Below are 24,484 nucleotides of genomic sequence, written 5' to 3'. Positions count from 1 at the left end.
TTTATTACTAAATAGGGTTTTCATCATGTGAACTGCCATTCTATCTTAGCATTGCATTCAATTTTGGCAAATCAGATGGTTGCATGCCTTACCTAACTTGCGACGGTGACTATCTAATATCACCAGTTGTCCTTTGCATTCACTTCTTTGGGAGTAATTATTGTTTATGGTGAAAATGGATAACAATAATAACGATATTGAAAGGCTAAATGAATTCAACCACAAAACCCTAGCCTAACAACAACAAAGATCCACCATAACATATGAAGATTACCTAAGACAATGCAAATCAAATGAAATCATAAAGATTATACCATCACATGTCTAATAAGGTTTGGATCTCCATTCTTCCTATCTCCATTGATCTTGCTTGATATATTTGCTCTCAAATTTTATGTGCACAAGAGCTCAACAAAGAATGGAATGTGGTTGCAAGTAGGATCGCATATGCCAAGTAGTCAATTGATCAATTAGTTAGAATGATTGATTAGGGTTGATAATGAAGGAAGCATCTCCTTATATAGAAGACACTATATGAAATGGAGGGATAAGATTGAGAGGTGTAAAAGGAGGTCGGCTATGATTAGAGGGTAGGTAAAAGAAATAATAAAATAATGAAAGGGGTAGGTAGTGTATAAATTAAGAGATGAATGACATGTGTCATGGGTAGAAAAGACTAATGAATTAATTAAATAAATAAAGATTTATTTAATTAATAGAAGAAGTGGGATAATTAAATAAATAAGATATTTATTTAATTTAGGAAAAGGATAATTTAAATAAATAAATGTATTTATTTAAATGAGAAATAAGGCTAGAAGAGGATAAATGAATTAATTAAATAAATAAAGATTTATTTAATTAATAGAAGAATTAAGCTTAGATAATTAAATAAATAAAATATTTATTTAATTAGACATGACAATTTTGGGTGTCTACATTTTGCCCCTCTTTGAGACAATGCGGCTTGTCGCGTTGTTTCAAAGAAGATAATATGAACTGATACAGAGTTGCCCCAAGATGGGAATGATATGCCCCCTCGAGAGATTGGATGAAAATATTTGAAAAGATTGCGGACAATCTCGCGATAAGAAAGAGAGGCTAGAATGGACTGACCAGATAAAGTGATAGAGTCACGGGATAATGAAGACTGACTTGGGAAACGAGGGCTAGGGCAGTCTATAAGATAGACCATGAGGGAAATACATCCTCATTGTCATCTACACATCCACGAGATTAGAGTGCAGAGAGAGAAAAGAGCAGCAGCAGTCAGCAGCGATGGCTTTTGTTCATAGATTCGACCGTGTTCGCCGATTCTAGAGGCCAGCAGAGGCAGGAGAGCCGGTAAGTACCACAAAACCTCCTCGTACTTTGATGCATTTATTGTTGTCATTAATGCATACTAGGTAATGTAATAAATGCACGTTTATGTCAGGAAAGCGTGTTTGTGTCCAAAAATGTGAATTTGTGTCTTCTAGGTCAAATCGGCAGTTCTGTGATGAACATACGCTGTTGATTGGACAAGCTGCTGAGAGGATACACTCAAGCAGGTCCTTTAGGGAAGACTAGGATAAAAAATAGGGCTAGGATTGACAATTCTGTGCTAGAACATACGTTGCCAATTAGGAAACTACTCAAGAGGATACACTCAAGCAGAGGCCCTAGGATAGGATAGATCAAGGCACTTTGTGATGAACAGTGAGTACCAAGATATAGTACTTTGTGATGAACAGGGAGTACTAAAATATGAGCAGCACTTTGTGATGAACAATGAGTGCAAATGTGAGCAGCACTTTGTGATGAACAGTGAGTGCAAATGTGAGCAGCACTTTGTGATGAACAGTGAGTGCCACACATGTAGTACTTTGTGATGAATAGGGAGTACCACTAGGATAGAAGCAACACTTTGTGATGAACAATCAGTGTCACTAGGAATGAGATGATTGATTTGTGTGATTGCAGGAGTATTTGCCTATGTTGGAGTCACGGAAGAGATTCCCATCAACTCAGAGGTTGCGACCTGAGTTGACAGTCGAGGACCGACCTGCGATTGAGGCTATGGGATTGAGACATATTCTGTATGTGCCTGAGTTTCGGGCAAACATGGGATTGCTGACTGCACTGGTGGAGAGGTGGCACTCTGAGATTTGCACTTTTCATTTGCTGATGGGGGAGATGATAGTCACCCTGGATGATGTATACAGGATTCTGCGGATACTGATTGATGGGGAGCTGATTCCGTACAATCGAGATGGAGACATGGATGCACTGAGATGAGTGTTCTAGGATCCAGGACTGGAGATGAGGGTGGGACATGTGGCATGGGATACCATGACATGGATAGGATTAGCACTACTGGCGGTGCTGGGAGGAGTGATCAGTGGGTTCCTCTATCCAGATAGAGCGACACGAGGGTTGGCTACGGGATCGGGGAGGAGGAGGATGAGACAACTAGGCTCAGGAGACAGAGGGGACAAGAGAGATGATCTTGGGGTGGGTCCTTCTAGGGCTCAGACTTCATCGAGGCCAGGCGGCTCTGAGGGAGGGAGTTCATCATAGCCATAGAGGGCTCTCTATGTATCAATATTGTACCATTTTTGCATGATGATGTAGACACCTGCGGGTGATTGTAGCCATATGATTTTGACATCATTGTATCATGACACTTTATATATATATATGAGATGATTCATCTTTGCAGTAGCTATATGCATGTGTACCTATGTGATGAGATGTTCTAATGTGATGCTTATGATATGGATGCAAATATGTATATGATGCAATGCAATATATTTTTTTGTTCTTTTATGTTTTATATGTGTATGCATGATGCAAATATGAATGTATGTAATGCAGATGAATATGATAATGCAAATGTAAATTATGCTAACAGGTGTTGTGTGCAGGATGTGATGCAGTTGTGATATCTATATGTATGTATGAAATGCTTATATGTGGTAATGCAGGTGCAACTACATGAAATGCAAATGTTTTTGGTGTGTCATTATACTCAGTCATGTGATAGCAGGATATGCAGAATCAAGAAGGACGATGGAAGTCAATCAAGAAAGGGGGATGAAAGATATAAGATATGAAAGTGAAAGAGCTTCTTGTGCGTTATCATCATTGAGCTTTATTATGGCAAAATAGGTTATGACAATCGAGGCATATGTTCGACCCAGAAAGTCATTGTACTTGTTTGCATGGAGATAAGATAGTCACAAACAAGGAATGCCCCAGTTCACACTAGACTCACAGTGTCCTCATATCCTTGGACAAGTCATAGCATTACTAAGAGACAATCCATAGACAGCAAATACAAATAGGTGACGATACCCCATCCTCGCCTTTCTAGTCAAAGACATCCTGGAGATAGAATCTCTAGTCCAAGACATCCCGGAAAAGCTAAAAGACATGTCACCAAAAAAGATGAAATCAAAAGAAAACCAAGACTTGACACCAACATCCACTGTAGCCCTCAAGTTTAGTGTCTCTTGTCACTTGTATAAGTCTTATTTAATTGTGGTCACAATGTTTACTTTCACAAAATGGATAGATAGCACTGAACCATAATGTTGTCTGAGTCTGTTGAAAGATTTGATTTGTTGAAGCCCATTATTGCTGCTGTGTCTCATCTGAAACTAACTGAATCCATGAAACTAATACTTTATTGTGGAGAAGATGAAACTTTATTGCGGATCTATGATGCAAATGTTGCTTTATTGCGGATTGTGCACAGATAGACTAAAGGAAGCTGGAAGAAACTGTACTCCTCGAAACATGTGATGTTCTCAGTTCCACAACCATCACTAGAAGTAGGATTTGCCTTAGCCATAGATAGGATCTGATTTATTATGGATGGAAAGGGAGGTGAAAAGGGAGGTTTATTATGAATGGCTAACCAATATTGGGTAGATCAATAACAAGCCATGATGGGAATGGGTAAGTTTATTATGAACGAATGGGTTGTGAGTGTGTGCAAAGTGAAAGGATGAAAGTGAATCCTGAAGGAGGGAGGACCAATGTCTCTACGCATGGTGCTGGTGACCCAGTTTTCACCATGGTACTTGCCCAGGGCGCCACCGAAGTGGTTTTCACCGTTGGACGAAATTATTTCTCTTTACTTTTTTCGATTTTTCAAAGTTTTTTTTTTTGTGTGTGTCACAAGGCACCTGTTTGTCAGGTTTTCACCAAGTAACGATTTTTTTGTTTTATAATTTTTTTGTATTTTTGAATTTTTTTATTTTTTTGTTGTATTTTTTAATTTTTTGATTTTTTTTGTATTTTTTAAGTTGGGATATTCCAAAGAGCTATGTGTAGAACCTGCGAAGGTGCATGCTATTGATAGGATCCTCCAAAGGTTCACCTTCTGTAGTTGAGAACTGATATGCACCAGATCCATATGTTGTTGTAATGATGTAAGGACCAAGCCAGTTTGGTTCGAACTTGCCCTTCTCTTTGTCTTGCTGATTTTTAGGATTTTCTCTGAGAACTAAGTCACCTACTTAAAATGTGCAAGGATTGACTTTATGATTGTAGCTACATTGTTCCTTGACTGAATGATGTGTAGCTCGAGTGATTGTCTTCCTTGATAAAGGAACTGAGATAGAAATACTAGTGTGTGGATTACACAGTCCCATATGTGTGTCACCTAAAGAAGTTTGGGCATCTCTGATAACGAAGTCCATGATGTATCACCAGAAGGGAAAGGATGTGTGGAACAAGTGGATGAGTGATGGAGGCTTATGATTGCGAAAAGAAGTGAAAGTAGGATAGCATAATGGAGACTTAGGATCAACAAGTATGCTTTTTGACTCGAAATTTTAGAAATTTTGCCCCCAGTTATTTTGATATTAGGGGAGATCAACTCTTGTTCTTTTTGCTTCATAGGATTTTTATCCTTGACTTTGATTTTTGTAGAGTCCAATAGCTTTTGATTTTGATTTGGACTGGAGGACTTTTCTTTATTTTTGTCTTTTAGATTTTTCTTTTCAAAGCTTGATTTTTGATCCCTAATGAGTGAGGGCTTTTGTGATTCTTGTTCATCCAAGTCTAGGAGAGGAGTGGAAATAGAATGAGTGGATGAAATGGTAAGGCTATGTGAGTTCTCAAGAGGGCTGGCAATACATTCAATAGATTCTTTGTTGGAACCACTCTTAGGATTATTGATATCAAGAGTTGCTTGCACCACTGGAGGAGATTTGCATTTAGACTTAGTAGCCACAACACAAGGTGGTTCATACCCAGTTCCTTGATATTGCAAATTGTTTGTAGATTGTTCATGTTGACTGAATGTGTTAGGAGATAGTGGGAGTTGCTCAACATGAAATATATACTCACCACATCCCATGTCTTTAAACTTGAAATTTTCTTTGATCTCTTCTTGTTTTGATGTAAAATCTTTCAAGGATTTTGGATCCACATATGCTGATGAAGGAATAGCTTCTCGATTGACTGGGATTGTTATTTCTGACCGAGGTTGCAGATTGTTGCAATATATGAATGGATTTGGATCCGCTTTGATGGTTACTTCAACTCCATTGTGTGGAAACTTGATACATCGATGATATGTAGATGGTACTGCACTCATCTCATGAATCCAAGGACATCCCAAATCCTTCTAGTTGTTAAAAGAAAGTCCATTTATCTACCTCTCCACCTTTTCTTCATCCATCTCTCTATGTCTAGATCTAATAATAACCTTGTATAATTCCTCAGTATATTCCTTCATAGACATGTTTCTCTATTTCAGTTTATACAACTTCTTGAACAACTCCAAATCATAGTCTCCTAGTATGAAATTGGTCTTCAAACTTGCAACCATCTGTCTCCACCGGGTGATCTTCAACTCACCATTCTCCACTCCATCTTTCTACTATTCTTTCTACCATAAGGCAACATGCCCTTTCAACTTATTATGTGCCAATCAAACTCTCTATGGGTCCTTGACATCCTCAAACTCAAAGTAGTCCTCCAACTCTCTGATCCAATTGATCAGATCCTCCGGGTTCAGTGTTCCAGAAAAGTTGGAAACTTCAACTTTATGAACTTTTCTCACTTACACCATTGTTCTTAGGAATATTTCCTCTCTTTCATCTTCTGGTCCTTCAGCCTCTTCAAGCTCTTCACCGAATTCCTCATACTCATCCTCTAATTCGAGGTTTCTCCGAAAAATAGTCAAAGCGTTTCGGATTTCATTCCTCACTTCATTCTTGAAGTCTTCTATCATCTGCTCTACCCTCTGGGGGGGTTTCCTTCTAGGTGACATCTCCTCTTCCACTCAGGTGAACTGCCTCAACTCAATGATCTAACTACTGATTTCAATTCCCTCCCCTCAGCAATCTATTCAACACACATGCAACCTGCCTCCAATTGGTGATCTGTCTACCCAAAGGAATGCCTCAATATTTGCAAACAATTATTCCACTAGCCAGTCCATAACTAGCTCTAATACCACTTGATGCAGCCATAACCTGTAAAACTCTCAAAGAGAATCAACCAGCTTATGCAACAAGAGTAACTTAATGAAAGTAGTAAGAGAACACAACATGATCACATAAACAGATCATATCATTTCTTTATAAATTTTAACAACCATTTGGTTATCATCATATAATCATTAAGAACATCCGGTAGTTAACTGATTACATGTAGGCTATCAGCCAGATACAATCCAACCAGGACTCTAAGGATCAACCAAATCACAAAATGTGAATCTTAATCCTTATTCTCCATTCTACTTCCTTTATCCCTACAAATGATTACATAATAACATATTTATACCTACTGGAACATATCCAGGTCAGCCTCATAAGATTACATTTACCAATGCAGGAAAATGAAACGTGTAACTAGGTCGGTCGTAAGAATTAAAGAAATATTTCTGTAAAATAACAACCAAGAAGTGTGGTTCTACAAGAAGGTTAGCCACATGCCAAAAAACATCAGACAAGACCCAAAATAGATCCACACACCAAGAATCACATCAATAATGAAACAAAACCAACCAGTAAGCACAAGGATTGTCTCAGAACCCAGACACAGTCAACCAAAAGTGATAACTGACCAGAAAAGAACCCAAATGAACTGAATATATGGAATTAAGCACATGAACCAGCCTAGAAACCAAAAACAATATTTTCCACAAAAAGAAAGCGACTACAGGTACCAACCAATAAGAACACTTAAAACTGCACAAAGAACTAGACAAGAACAAAATTGAAAGGAAATATTTTTGGTTGATGCAAGATTGCTCATCGATCGGGGATGCTCCTGCATCAAATTCTATACCGAAAAAGACATGGAAAGACATCATATGAGCTATGGTATGGTATAACTCTAGTAGTGAAATATTTTAAGGTATTTGGAAGCAAGTGTTATATCTAGAGAGATGAAGATAATCTTGGAAAATTTGACAATAGAGAAGATGAAGGCATATTCCTATGATATTCAACAAGAAGAAAGGCATACTAGTATTAGAACAAATACTGAACAAGATTATTGAAAGTACAAATGTAAAGGTTGATGAAGACATTTCTAAAGACTCAGACAAATTGGCAAGTTATGAATCTGATGATTCGATTGACAGTAAAAGAGAGGAGAAAACAAGAGAATAGAAGAAAGAAAAGGAAAGTCATGATGATCTAGTATCTACATATAAGACCCCAAAATATGTTCAAAAGAATCATTTAGTAGACTAGATTATTGGAGATAAGAACAAAGAAAGTATCACAAGAAGTAAAGCAACTCGAACAAATTTTGTTATTTTTACTGTTTGAGATTGAACTGAAAATAGTAGAAGAAGCATGCAATAATCAGAATTGGATAAAATCAATGAGAGAAGAGCTGGATCAAATTGAGAAAAATCATATGTGGGAAATAGTTAATTGACTAGTAGATAAGAATGTAATTGGAACAAAATGGGTATTCCGGAACAAGTTAGATGAAGATGGAAAGGTTGTGAGAAATAAAGAAAGGTTGGTTTGTAAAGGTTACTCATCGGTTGAAGGCATTGAATTTGAGGAGACATACACACCTATTTCTCAGATAGAGGCTATTAGGATATTATTGGCTTTTGCAGATTTTAAGGATTTCAAGGTTTATCAGTTGGATGTGAAATCGACATTTTTTAATGGAGAGCTAAAAAAAGAAGTTTACATTGAACAACCAAAAGGATTTAAGTTGGAAGATGATCTGAACTTTTTTGGCAGATTGAAGAAAGTTCTATATAGATTGAAACAAGCATCTAGAGCTTGGTATGAAAGGATAGACAAGTATTTGATTGATCAAGGTTTTCATAAGGGATTGGCTAACAACAATTTATATTTCAAAACCGATTAAGGTAAAACCTTAATTGTTGTAGCTTATGTTGATGACATAATATTTAGAGGAAATGAATGCATGTGTAGAAAGTTTGCTAATGAAATGCAAAAGGAATTTGAGATGTCCATGATTGATGAGTTAAATTTCTTTCTTGGTTTGCAAGTAAATCATAATAGCAATGAAATTTTCATTTCACAGTTTAAATACATTAAGGAATTGTTGAAAAAGTTTGGGTTGGAGAATTGCAAATTGGTGTGTACACCTATGACCACCAGATGCAAGTTAACTAAAGTAGATAAATCCCCTAAAGTTGATGCAAGTCAATGCAAATCAATGATTGGAGGATTGTTGTATTTGACTATTACCAGACTAAATATCATGTATGAAGTTTGTTTGGTGGCTATATTTCAAAAAGAACCAAAAGAATCACATGTTGTGGCATTAAAAATATTTTTCAAATATCTAAAAAGAAAAAAAGAGTTTGGTTTGTGGTATCCCAAAAATTCAAATTTCACTCTGCCAACTTATACAGATGCAGATTGGGCTAACAATGTTAATGACAAGAAAAGTAAAAAGTGGTGTAGCATTCCTTCTTGGCTCTTAGTTGGTTGCTTGGTCAAGTTTAAAGTATTATTTTGTGTTTTTGTATATAGTTGAAGAAAAATATATTGTAGTAGCTTCATGTTGCACACAAATATTATGGATGAAGCAGACTTTGAAGGATATCGGTGTAATGTTCAATGAACCCATCTTGATTATGTGTGATAACAGTAATGCAATAAACATTTCTAAGAATCCAATATAACATTCCAGAATAAAATATATATCCATTCAGTATCACTTCTTAAGGGAAAAGGTGTTGGATAATGAAGTAAAACTTGAGTATGTACCTACAAAAGAGTAGATTGCAGATATCTTCATGAAGGTGTTGTTTAAAGATACCTTTGAGTATCTCCAACAGAAACTAGGTGTATTACCCCTTCCTAATTTGAACTAATGTACATTTGGTTGTGCATTGGTCTAGTGAACTACTTAAATAATCTTATCTAGACTAGTGCTTGGGTGCTTCCTCTTAGGGGGAGTTGGAGTTAGTTTCATAGGGGGGGTTTTTCCCGCCTTTGTCCTTGATGTTAAATGGGGAGAGATGCAGAGATGTACAAAGAGTTGTGCTGATTTGATGATGCAAAGAGATTTTTGTGTTTGTTGTTGATGGATGTTGCCATCAATGACAAAGGGATCCATTGTTACAAATGTGATGTTGATGATTGCATTGGTTGTCATTGATGTCAACATATGATTTTGGTATTACATATGGTTTTGGTATTGGTGATCCAAAAGTTGTATTCTCATAATCTTTGGTGCTCCAAAAGATGTGTTTCAGTTAATGTTCAATGCAGATTGATTGAGTTGATGGTGATCCAGATTTCTCTGTTTACCTAATATAGTGTTGATCATTTGTATTCATGAGTATCTTGGTTTCATTCTTATTTTTGTTGTATTGGGTAGTGCTATTTTGGGTTTGGATTAAGTCCAAAATTTGAGTATGAGTAATGACATTTGTGTAGCATGTGAATCATGATTTGGGTCCAAAGTTTGCGATGGATGCAACTTGTTGATCCAACTGATGATGTGTGTTACATGGTATGGTCTACTTCTCATTCCTTCTCACCATCAAAATTTTTAGTGTTGACCTATTTCAAATCTTTATATTGGCCGACTTAGAAGATTATGTTTCCCAAAGACAGTATAAATATGAGGATTATATGGATTAGTTAGTCTGAAAAGGAAAAATATAATTGTTGATGTGCGAAGTGTGTTGTTGAGGCATTAGAAACAGTTATGGCATTACATATTGTGTGATAGTGGTGGATTATCTTTTTCTTTCTTCTTTATTTGGTAGTGAGCCTTTTTTGGGGAAGTGAGCATTCTAGCAGTGAGCCACCATTTGTAAAAATCACCTTAATTGGTTTTATATCTTGAGAACTAACATTCTCCGTGGTTTTTTCCTTCTTGGGTTGTCGACATCATATTTGGTGTTCATTGTGTGATCTATGTTGTGTATGTGCTTTCATGTTAAATCTGCATTATTTAATTTTATTGGTTACTCCGGATGTGTAAAATAATTGAAGAAATAGTTTAAGTTGACAACTAATTCACCCCCCTCTTAGTTGCCTAGATATTTACTATTTTTCCCACATAAATCACTTTGTTGTGGTATGTATGTTGTTATGTCTATTTTTGTTAAGTTTTTGTAACTATTGTAATGATATGTAAAAATTTTTGCATTATCCTCCCCTCAAGGTTAGTGTAGGAAGTTGTTCTACTACTTAACTTCCTTATAAGTGGTATTAGATCTTGATCACCTTTGGTTTCAGTTGTGGGTTGTTAGATTTTTTGAACTAATCCGCATTTGAGTGGGAGCCTGTGCAGAAGATACTTTTTGATCTTGTTGCAGAAATTTTCAGATGGCAAGTTTGTCAGGGAGAATAGAGATGGAGAAATTTTCTAGAAGTAATTTTGAGATGTGGAAGTTGAAGATGGAAGATTTGCTAGTAGATCAAGATCCGTTGGATGTTGTTGATGTGAATGTCTCAAGACTTTAAAATCATATTGTGGCTGCTTAATATGATATTATGGACTGAAATCCAAGGGTCTAATCGGATTGTTCTTGATTGACTCTATTATAATTAATGTCCATGAAAAGAACTCTGCACAGAAGCTATGGACTAATCTTGGTGAAATGTATCAAGAAAAACCTTTATTGAATCAGATTTTCTTGAGGAAGAAATTATATTCCTTGAGAATGGAAGAGGGTGGATGAATTACAGACTACCCAAAAGCATTTAATAAGTTGGTGACTCAATTGGTATACATTGGTGTTAAGATGGACGAAGAGGAGAAATGCTAGATCTTGCTTTGGTCTTTGCTTGATTTGTGGGATTCTCTTGTTATGGCTATTGATAGTACTTCTATTGTTTTGAATTTTGAAGATGTGGTGGGTTCCATACTTGGTGAATAGATGCAGATGAAGATATTTTCTAGTTCTTGGAAGCCCTAATTGTTCATGGAATACCCAAGGAAAAAACAAGAAGAATGAGAAGGGTAATAAGTACATATCCAGAGGGAGATTGAAATCTCCTGAAAAGTCCAAAGTCATTTGCTAGAATTATGGTAAATCAGGTCACATCCATAAGGATTGCAAAGAAGAAAAGAAGAAGTTTGATTATGATTCTTAGTCTGAGAAGGAAGATATTGATGCATTCAATATAGCTTTGGCTACTCATGCAGGTAATGATGCATGGTTAATTGAATCAGGTGCATATTTACATATGACTTCCAATAGAGATTGGTTTTCTAAATATGAAGAATTTAATGGAGGTAATGTGTACTTGGGTGATGATTCACATTTAGATATTGTTGGTTGTGGTAAAGTTAGGATCAGGTTTCTTGACGGTAAAATAAAAAGGATTAGTAGTGTGTTACATATCCTTGGATTAAAATGAAATTTATTATCTGTGAGAAAACTGATAGATGCGGGTGTGCAATTAGTATTTTCTGATGTAGGATGTGAGATGATTAAGGGTGCTATGGTCACTGCTAGAGGTACCAAGTTTAACAATTTGTATAAGTTAGAATCATACACTATTGAGTGTACTAGCACTTCTGTAAAAAGTAAATCTGTGGATACTTCATCAGAAGATTTGAGGGTTTCACCTTCAGCAGATGGACATGTCTTTTGGGTACCTAAGGGTTCTCTTTCTTCTGAAGAAAAGTGTAATGCCCGCCAAAATACCCTAGAAAAATATAGCTAACCAACATGCATTAAGAGATGTTTTTTTTTTACATTACTTAATGCAACATATTCAACTAACTACTCATATGAATTTAACATTCATTTACATGTTATACACATATCTATCATGAACATATACATTTATCCACTATATGCAAGCAGAAATAAACACAACTCTATGATTAATATTCCCTAGGATATCTCAATGTCATTACCTAATCTATCCATTAATAATGCAAATCCCATTAAACCCCTAAAATTTATTTTAAGAGCACCAATCCAAAAGTTCCTAATCCCAATTACTTATTCAACATCCTCACATCATTATTCTATTTCTAATTCTAATTACCACATTACTAGCCCATTACCTTAATCATCATAGACATTCACATAACACTAAATTCATATCCATAAAACCAATTCCATTAATGATCATTATACAAGATACAACATTAGATTCTCTTAAAATATCATGATCATGGCCTAATACATCATCTACCATTACATATACATCAACCATTTTACCTCAAGAAACATAGCTCTCGACTACATATAAAATTACATCATGAATTATACACATACATATGCCATATGAATTATATACATCAATCTACTACAAGTATCCATCTATAGCTGAAGAGAGAAGAGTCCACATCACGTATAAGAGCATCCAATGAAGAACATCCAATGGAAGAAGGCATCAAACCACTTGACCATGTGGAACCATAAGGGACCACCCCCTATGCTAGGAGACGACATAAGATCCCACACATACTCTAGATCTAGGATGAAACCTAACAACCAAAGGATACAATCAAGACCATATAACAAGGTTGACTTAAAGAGCAAGACAAAACTCAAGACCTCACATCAAATCAAGGCTTAAGGTGCTAGGACCTACATGTAGGGAAAGAGTGTCATTGCATGCAATCATAATGGGATTTAATGATGTTTTCAAGTATTGTTACAAGTATTTTAAAATTTTAATAGTGTGATAATTTAAGAGGTTTTGTGGGATTTTACAAGAAGGAAATAATTTTAAAGATATTGTAATTTATTAAAATTAATGATCATTTACAAATATAATCAAAAGTGTTATTTTAATTGTCAACTATAAATAGATCTTTATGATTTTTGTATAGCATGAATCTTTTAAGAAACAATATATAGTTATTTTTCTTTTTTTGACAAAAAATATATTAATAATTTTTTTAAAATAGATTACAATAATGTAAATTCTCTTCCCATATTTCTCAATAAAAATAATAGTTTGAAACATAAACAAAAATATTCACAAGATAACATAAATATAATATTCACCAAATTGTATCTAATAACCAATATTTCATTAACTATTTGCACATATCATTTGAACACAATAAATTTATTAATTATAATTCAATTTTTACAACAAAGGGTATATTATGACAATCATTACAACAATACATAAATGTAAATTCTCTTCCTATATTTCTCAATAAAAACAATAGTTTAAAACATAAAGAACAATATTCACAAGATAACATAAATGTAATCTTCATCAAATTGTATCTAATAACCAATATTTAATTAACTATTTGCACATATCATTTGGACATAATAACTTTATTGATTATAATTCAATTTTTGCAACAAAGGGTCTATTCTGATAATCATTACAACAACAACACACAACATAACCAATAATGCTCACACTGACTTACTAGACTTTCCTTTATATCATTGAAGCCCCAATGCACTCCCTAAGTGAGAATTCTCTCAAAGAACCAAAGTTTTATTATCCTATGATTACAACAACCAATCAAGATTTGCCCATTGATCAAGGTCTCCTATGGGCTTTCATCCATAGAAGATCACTTGAGCACAATATTCCCAAAGATACAACAAAATTACATTATTATTACAATTTAAATATCTTCCTAATTCTATATACTACGTACCAAAAGATCAAAATAGTCAGCATGGACCCGAATCAGAGTCAAGGCCAAATTTGAATTTTACATGCTACAACTTAGGCCTGCCTTTCAAGATTTATAGAATTCTTAGTTGGAGGTTTAGAGTCTCTCCTTGATTTTGACTTGGAATAGCCTAGGAAATATCTTCAATCTTCAATCCCAATGTATTAATGAGTTTGTGATGCATGAGCATCTAGGTTCACAAGAAATCATGTATCACCCAAAAATATTTTTTCAAGTTTGTTTTGACATTTTTGTTACATCTTGAAAATTTTCTCCAAAATTGATAATATGATGAATCAATAAGGATCTGATCAATTACCGAGAGAGGGGGGGGGGGTGAATCTGTAGATAGAAAAAAAACTAAACTTTCACCAAACTTAATCCCAACTCATAAACCATTCACTGAACTAACCGGTCTAAACACTGTAACAAAAACCGTTACTGCACTGTCAAGCTTACCAGTTGACTAGAACATCAATGATACAATGTAATAGATCTGAAACTCACATACCATTTAACCAAAACATTAAAACACTTTAATAACATCAGTAATAACTCATTTCAGATCACTTCCAGTCATCTAATCATATCTAAGTGGCTTTACCAGTTAATCATATCAACCATATCAAAACATAACCACAAAATCATTCACCACTTGACACAATGATTTTTACCGTGGAAACCCAAATAGGAAAAACCATGGTGGAGATGAATACCCAAAAGTATTTTGAACTCTTCTGAAGTTCACCCTGTTAGGACCCAAGCCTTGTTAGAAGCTTTACAAAAATGCCCTGTTAGGAACAGATTCAATTAAAAACCACCCAGTTAAGGGATTGACTACACTACCCTGTTAAAGGGACTACCCTGTTAGGAGTAACCTCGATAGAGGATTTCAAATCCAAGCTAATGGATCACCTATTTAGAGGATTTAGAAAGCATCAAGCATGTTAAAGCTTACCCGGTTAAGGGATTTAACTATTGTAATGGTTAGAGAACAACAGGGTTTCTGCTGATCTGGTAATAGCACTATCTTGCTTAGTCAGATCATTTTATGCTCCTATCTACCTTCAAAAAATTATGCAAACACTCCTTCTGGTTTAGCAATCAATCACACTACCACACTAGCCAAATTGCCAACACAATAACAAAATAAATCATCGACCTTAAAAGGAAATACAACAGGTCGGTAACACATCACTAAACCTAAGATCTCATAGAGATTACAAACATATTGGTTCAAACATGACCGTTGGATTACATAGCAATCAACTGCACATTGTTCAAGACAACTTTAACCGCTTCTGGATCACTGCACATTGGATCTTGTAACTCATCACACATTATTCACTTCATGTTATGCATTTATTCATTCCCAAAATAAAATAGTTATCTCTACGCACCAAAACCAATTTGAAACTCATCAAGTGCATCATGCATACGTGGCATCTCCATCTTTGATCACCATTCGATCATAGATCAACATAACCAATTGACCAAGCTCCATCGGCTAGGGTTTGGCATATCAACAAGTTAGGGTTATCGGTTGATCACTCTTCTTCAAATACCAATACCGGTTTCCATCACTGCTCTACTACCAGCTGCATTACTGCATCACTACCAGTTGCAGTACATCTCCATTACTGGTTACTATTGACATTAATGACAACACTATACTTCATTAATGCAATCTTCATGCAATGCCAACAAAAAATTTCTCCAATTTCAAGTTGATTGAGTTTGGATTAAAATATGGTAGATTTTAAAATATTACAACCAAACTTGAGATTCACTAATCTTATGTTCTATTGAAAGACCAAGATTCTTTCATTTTTGGCACAATATTAAGTTTGCAAACTTCACCATTTCAAAAATGTTTTTAGTTTTTGAACTCTTTGGTTTGGCAATGTAAGAGTTTGTTGATGAAAGATTTTTCTAGTGGAAGAGTTCTCAAAAGTTTAGTTTTGATAAAGGTCTCAATTCACAAATTACTTGGTTCATTGATGAGTGTAACTAGGAAAATGGGTGAAATAATCAAAGCAATATATTAGGCAACCAGAAACCTGAATTGTAATGAAATCAAGTCCTAATACACTCAATAAAGGAAATGAAGACAAGATTCAAAATAAATGCAAACCAAAGTGATAGAATCTCCTTCACGGCTCCTCCATTTTCCTTCTTTCTCCTTAAAATTGGATGTGTGGATCTCACCTACAAAGAAAATGCAAGTAAAAGAAAGATTGAAAAGTAGAATTCACACCATAAGGTTACAAAGAATGATTGAGGGGACAAAGAATGACAAATGCTATGTCAATTTATGACAAAATTCTATGCAAGAAATATGATATATTTCTATGCAAAATCATGACATATTTCTAAGACCATTTATGAAAAAATTAGCCATGAAATTAGCTTTCAAATTATGACAAAAGTAAGCATGAAAAGTGGAGCCCAAATTTGTGGAGAAATTAGTGGGAAATGTAAAAAGAAAAAGGTGGCATTGATTAATAAATTGAAATTCATTAATTAACTCACAAAAGGGATGAAATTAGCCAATTAAATACTTAACTTAATTGTGACTCAAAAAGATACTTAGTGATGTAGGAGCATCCCCGGTTCACAACAATCTTGCATCAACCAAAAATATTTTCTTTCTATTTTGTTTTTTGTTTGCAGTTTTTAGTTTTCGTTTCTATGTAACCCGATTTTGGCTCATGGGATCCTGTGGAGTTGGATTCTACTTGAAGACTTGATCATCTTTCTTGCTTTAAGCTTGCATTGCATTTGGATCACTTTCTGCAAAGATATCGCTACCGGTTTCCATGCTAGTTTCTTGTTACCGGTTGCCTGAGACCTATTCTGGTGATCTACCGGAACCCATTCCGAAGCTTGCGGAGCCTTGGACATTGATCTCGATGTTCCTTGGTGTGTGGTTAACCTTCTACATTGCATCCTTTGGATTTTTTGGAGGAATCTCTTTACGAAGGCCGACCTTGGTTATTTTCATATTAGGTCTTGTTCTTCGGGTTTGGATCCCTTTTGGGCTGACTAGATCCTTTGGATCGATATATATTTATAATCATGCTTTAGAATGGAAGAAGGAAGAATCAATTAGAATTAATCAAAGAATCAGATAGATAGACTGTACATAGAAGATAGACCTTTCGATTCAAGGTCTCGGTGTGACCTATTCTACCTGGTCTGTGTGCCAGTATGTTGTAACCTGGTTGTTACCGGTTGGATGTAATCAAATCTCATGCAATAAACACTATCTGTTATGCATTGCCTCCATCATATCTATGTGTTTCTGTTGTGTTTACTCTTGCTGGCCAGTCCGGATTGATCTCTTTGAGGTCCCTCCTCACCGGTGACTGCTTCAAGTGGTATCAAAGAGAAGTTTCATTCCAGAGGTTTCGTGTCCTAAAATTTTTTTGTAGGGTGGTGGATTTCGGATCTGACCTACAATTGCAAAGGACTAGCATGAATCAATGGTGAGAAGAGGAACTAGGAATGGTGGAGCGCGTGGGAATGCAGACCTTGTTGTGATGGAGATGTTGCAAGGAATAGCAACTTGGTTAGAAGCCGTGGAGACAACCCAGAGAAGAGGCTAATATATTGAAGATGTAAGTGAAGATGAAGGAGAAGAAGCCCCAACAAAAAAAGTAAACCTACAAGCGGTTGATCCAAATGAAGAAAGGTTTTTAAGGGTTTTGAGTAGGGCGAACACTAAACCTCATTTTACCCCACCGAAATATAATGGGAAGTTACATTCAGATGAATTGATGGATTGGATCTCGGAGATGGAGAAGTATTTGAATTTTGAAAACACTACAGAAGAGAGGAAGATGAAATATGTCTGTACCCGGTTGAAAGGTCATGCATCTCTTTGGTAGGAGCATTTGCAAGTTAATAGACAAAGAAGAGGCAAAGAAAAGATTAAGACATGGGATCAAAATATTGCTAACTTAAAATCAAAGTTTGTGCCGACAAATTATAAAGTGGATTTGTTCAAGAAGTTGCAAAATCTGAGACAAAAGGAATCTAGTGTGAAGGAGTACACTGAAGCATTTTACAAGTTGAACATCAGATCCAGACATGTTGATGATGAAGTTGAGAAAATTGCAAGATATTTGAATGGATTGTGGATGTCTATACAAGATGAACTCAGTATGATCAAATTGGAGAGTGTTGAAGAGGCTTACTAGTATGCTCTAAAGGCTGAAGAAAAATTGAACAAAAGACATGAGCAGAGACAAAGAGGTAGAGGTGGAAGGTTTACCGGAGGAAGAGGAACTAGTACAGATCAGAACAAGGAAAAGGAAGTGAGCAAAGAAGGTATTTCATACCAGAAGGATGATAGAAATTTCTACCAGAGGAGAGAACTGGATGGTTACCAAAATGAGAACTTTGGAAGAAAAGACAAGAGAACATTCAGAGGAACCCGCTTTAAGTGTGGAGGAGAAGGAAATCGTGCATTCGAATGTAAGAAGACAAAGGCCACTGGAAGAGAAACATTGGTGGAATAAAACCTCACTAGATCAGACAATAAACCAGAAGATGGAAAATTGTTGATGATGAGGAGAGCTTTGTGTCATACTGAAGGAGATGAAGAGCCCTTGCAGAGAAAGAATATATCCAAGACCAGATGTAAAGTATCTGGTAAGTGTTGTAAAATTGTTATTGATAGTGGTAGTTCAGATAATCTTGTTTCAGAGGAGATGGTGAATAAGTTAAAATTGGAGAGATTGAAACACCCTAAGCCTTACCAGATAGGATGGATTCAGGATGAACATAAGTTGTTAGTAAGTGAACAATGTTTGGTGAAATTAAAAATTGAGAATTAGCATGATGAAGTTTTGTGTGATATTATGCCTATTGATATTTGTCATCTTTTGTTGGGTAGACCTTGACAGTTTGATAGACATACAATACATGATGGGAGGAAGAATACATACACTATTGTGGCCAATGGGATGAAGCAAACCTTGTTACCTTTGGAGGAACCTTTGAAGAATGAAGTCTGTATGAATGCCAAAATTTGTTTAGTAGATGGAAGGAAATTCATGGATGGATTGAGACATGAGAATGCATGTTTTACCTTAATTTCTAAGAAGACTAAGAGACTAGAACCGAAAGGAGAATACCCAGAAGAAATAAGAGATTTGCCGACAGAATATGAGGACATCATTTCAAATAATGTACCTGATGGATTGCCACCTATTAGAAGTATTAGTCATTGCATGGACTTGGTTCCTAGAGCTAGTTTGCCTAACAAACCTGCACACCGGTTGAAATCGGTAGAGAATAAAGAAGTAAATAGACAAGTGCAAGAACTATTGAAGAAATTTTTGATTAGGGAGAGTCTGAGCCCTTGTGCAGTACCAACAGTATTAGCACCTAAGAAGAATGGAGAATGGAGGATGTGTACCGATTCAAGAGAAATAAGATCACAGTTAAATACCAGTTTCCTTTACCTAGGATGGATGTCATAATGAACTGTTTGAATGAAGCAAAATACTTTTCAAAGATAGATTTGAAGAGTGAATATCATCAGATTAGGATCAGAGAAGGTTATGAGTGGAAGACAACATTTAAGACAAATGAAGGACTATATGAATGGTTGGTGATGCCTTTTGGATTAACTAATGCACCGAGTACTTTCATGAGATTGATGAATGAGGTATTGAATAAATTCTTCAGTAAGTTTGTTATTGTGTATTTGGATGACATTTTGATTTTCAGTAAGACAAAAGAGGAGCATTTGTTGCAATTAAGACAAGTTTTGCAAAGTTGAGAGAAGAAAAGTTGTTGATCAATATCAAGAAGTGTACCTTCATGAAGGATGAGTTAGTCTATTTAGGATTTGTGATATCTGAGGATGGTTTGAAGATGGACCCTGAGAAAGTGAAAGCCATTGTTGAGTGGCCTACACTGGAAAGCATTGGAGAGGTAAGATCATTTCATGGATTGGCTAGTTTTTACCGAAAGTTTATCAGAAATTTTAGTTCGGTTTGTAACCCTATGACTGAGACCATGAGAGGAGATCGGAAGGAATTCAAGTGGACCACTAGAGAAAACACGAGTTTTGAACTGTTAAAGCAGAAAGTGACTAAGCAACCTATGTTAACTTTATTGGATTTCAATAGTATTTCAAGGGGATTGTGATGCAAGTGGAACAATAATAGGAGTAGTCTTGAGTCAAGAAGGGAGAGCAGTAGCCTAATTTAGTGAGAAATTAAATGATGCCCAGAGGAGATATTCAGTGTATGATCAGGAATTTTATGCCATAATTCAAGCCTTGAAGAAATGGAGACATTACTTGCTACCTAAGGAGTTTGTGTTGTATCAGAAACATATGAGATGGGTAGAATTCTTACAGAGTTACACCTTTGTGTTAAAGCATAGAAGTGGAAAATCTAACCAATTTGTTGATACATTGAGTAGGAGAAGGAATTTGCTGACAGAAATGAGAGTGACAGTATTAGGTTTTGAAGATTTGAAGACCTTGTATGATGAAGACCCAGATTTTGCAGAACCTTGGAAAGCATGTAGAGAACTAGTTATGGTTGATAGAAGAAAATGGTTGGATTGCTTCATTCAGGATGGAATGTTATTCAAGGGAGTTCAATTGTGCATACCTAAGAGTTCCATGAGAGAGAACCTGATAAAGGAGAAACATAGTGGAGGACTAGTTGGACACTTTAGCAGTGACAAAATAGTTGCATTAGTGAGTGAGTAGTACTTTTGGCCCCAGATTCATAAGGATGTTAAGAGATATGTGCAGAGTTGTAGAGTTTGTTAAGTTGCAAAAGGTAGTAGTTAGAATGTGGGATTGTATAAACCTTTGACAGTACTGGTAAGACCTTGGGAGGATATAAGCATGTATTTTGTACTTGGATTGCCTAAGACACCAAGAGGGACTGATTCTATATTTTTGGTAGTGGATAGATTTTCGAAAATGGCTCATTTCATACCTTGTAAGAAGATATCAGATGCATTGCATGTAGCATACCTATTTTCAAGGAAGTGGTGAGATTGCATGGATAACCTAAGAGCATAGTTTTAGATAGAGACACTAAGTTCATTGGATATTTTTGGAGAACTCTTTGGAAGAAGCTGAAGACAAATATGACGTTCAGTTCTAATTTTCATCTACAGACTGATGGATAGACAAAATTTGTTAACCGAAGTTTGGGAAACTTGTTGAGATGTTTAGTGGGAGATAAAACCGGAAGTTAGGATTTGATCCTTGCACAAGAAAAGTTTGCCTACAACAATTCAGTGTGTAGAAGTACTAGAAAAACACCTTTTGAAATTGTTATCAGAGTGCACTCTAGAGGTATAGCAGAATTAAGAGACATTAGCAGTGAAGACCGGAAGAGTTCAGAAGCAGAAGATTTTGCAGATCACATGACTACCGTACCAGTATTCATAAGGATTTTTATCCTTACCTCTCTTTACCAATATTTTGTTCATAGTGTAGATAGTTGTGCTGACAGGTTCTCTCCAGAATTTTTTTGGTACACCTCCTTGTATTAGCATCGTTCTGGCAGCTTCAACAACTAACTGGTTGTTCCTCTCTGCAATACCATTTTGTTGTGGTGTCCTCGGTGCAGAAAGTTACCTCTTTATTCCATTGTCTTCACAATATCTAGTGAATTCCTCTTAAATAAATTCACCACCTTGATCAGTCCTCAGACACTTTATCTTCTTACCACTTTCTTTTTCAGCTAAGGCCCTGAATGCCTTGAACTTACTAAAGGATTCTGTTTTGTCCTTCAAGAATGTGACCCACGTCATCCTTAAGCAATCATTAGTGAAGATCATAAAATATCTATCACCTTGAATACTTTTAATCCTTATGGGTCCACAAAGATCTGTATGAACCAAATCTAACAAATGTTTTGCTGAAAAAGATTTTCTCTTAAAAGTTGAGGATGTCATCTTTCCTAACTGACATTCATTACATAGAGCATTCAACAGTTTGTCCAATTGAGGCAAACCTCATACCGACTTTGACAATGTTATCAAAATTTATATGACAAAATCTCCTATGCCAAAGCCAACTATCATCTACTTTAGCAATTAAATAGTTGTTGACTTTAGGATTCAGGTGAATCGGGTTACCTTAAATTGTCTGCTTGCCGGTTGCAATTAGTTCACCTTTGCTCCCATAGATTTTGCACATTCCATTCTTGAATTCCAATGGATAACCTCTGTCATTGAGTTGAGCTACACTTAAAAGATTGTGCTTTAATTCTTCAACCCAGTAGACATCATATGCACTGCTCTTTCCCTTAAGAGAAATAGTTCCCTTTCCTTTTACCATGCAGGGTGAGTCATTACCAAATCTCATAACTCCTCCATCAAATTCCTTCAAAGTAAGAAATTTACTTCGGTCACCGATCATGTGGTGTGAACAACCACTGTCTATGATCCAATCATCAAAACTATCCATATGAGAAACTAATGCCTTCTGATCAGATGTTTCCTCTTTAATGGCAACAAAGACAATGTCTTCATTAGCATCTCCCTCAAATTCCTCATTGGTGATACCACCATCAACTACAACGAGACAATCTCTTTTGCATTTTCTTTTGTACTTCTTGTACTTCTCACACTTGTGCTCATTGTCACCATTAGGACAATTAGCTGCAATGTGTCTAATCTTGTTACATGCAAAACATTTCAAAGGTAATTTACCTATGTACTTACTGGTACCTCTGGGAAACCGCTTGGCCAACAATGCTTCAAGCTCAATCAGACCGTCTTCATCATCAAATTCTCTGCTAGATCTAGATCCATAACTGTGACTGACATCTCCACTTTTCCTCACAGGTGGGTTAGAAACTGAAGCTCTAAATGCATATTTGGATTTCTGAGTACTACCATCATAACCATTTAATTAAAATGCAATAAGCTTACCAATGATGGAGTCAAGAGTTACCTTAGTTTTATCAATAGACTTTAGCTCCTGATTAGCTGCAACTCAAATTGCGTAGACCGGTAGAAGGGCTATCAACACCTTACTAACCATTGTGGCATCCTCCACTTTACCACCAACACTCTTGATCTCACCGACTATCTCCTTGATCCTCTGACCATACTGTTGAATTTTTTCACCTTCAACCATTCACATATCATCAAATTTGCCTCTCAAACTCTCTTCTTTGGCAATCTTTATGTGCTCATCATTGCTATAGATTTCCTCAAGTTTCTTCCACACCTCATATTCAGTCTCCAGACCATGGACATCAACATACTCTAAATCAAACAAAGATCTGATAATGGCCTCCAATGCTTGAGTATTTTCTTGTTGCTCTTTCTTTTGATCACCAGACATAGTCCCACTAGGTGCAACATATTGAGTACCAACATGTTCCCAGTATTGACTTCCTAGACTCTTGATATAGATTTTCATTCTATCACTCCATATTTTGTAGTTTTCTCTGTTAAAATTCAGACCTTCTTTCTTCATCATACAATTTCCATTACATGCAATGAACTTGCTCATTCCCAAGATAAAACCATTATCTCTACGTGCCAAAAACCATTTGAAAGTATTCTCATACAACATGTATACACGGCATAATCATTACCATTCATCATTTGATCATAAACCAATACAACCGATTCACCAAGCTCCATTGGTTAGATTTTTGGCACATCAACAGGTAGGGTTTAGAAGTTGATCTCACTTCTTCTCTAGTAATATCAGTTTCCTTCACAAGCTCACTTACTGGTTGCAATTCCCTTCACTAGCTCTTCCTACCAGTTGCAAAACAACATTATTACAACATCATTACCGGTTATAATTGACATCAATGACAACATAAAATTTTATCAATGCAATCTTCATGCAAATGCCAACACCATTATCATTCCTCAAACATTTAATTTTCTTTCTAGTCTGCAACTCAACCATTGTTTTAAATTCTTTAAAATGATTGAAAACTTCAGATTTAATCTTTAAAAAGTATACCCATATCCTACTAAAATCATCAATAAATGAAACATAATATGTGGATTCTCCAATGGAAGGAACATCTACAGTACTAAACACATCAGAATGAATAAGATCCAAAACACCACAATATTTATGAGAACTTGAGTAAAATTGAATGCAATTTTGTTTTACATAAATATGATGCTCACGGAAATCAAAGTCAAGATTACAATCATTAAAACCTTCAACAAGGTTTTTATTTTTCAATGTCCTTAGACCCTTTTCTCGAATGTGGCCAAGTCTCTGGTGCTATAACATAGTCTTCTCTGCAAGTAACTTTGTGTAGCACCTCTCCCTGATTCATCTTGCCTTTTTGTACATCAAAAGATTTTATTGATATAGCTTACTCTATTTTAAGATGATTTGATGGTATCATACTATGTACTAACCCTATTTTCATGATTATAT

Source organism: Cryptomeria japonica, chromosome 5, assembly GCF_030272615.1.
Source record: "Cryptomeria japonica chromosome 5, Sugi_1.0, whole genome shotgun sequence".
NCBI lineage: Eukaryota > Viridiplantae > Streptophyta > Pinopsida > Cupressales > Cupressaceae > Cryptomeria > Cryptomeria japonica.
The sequence above is the reverse complement of the archived record's forward strand: the minus strand, read 5'-3'. Positions refer to the sequence as shown.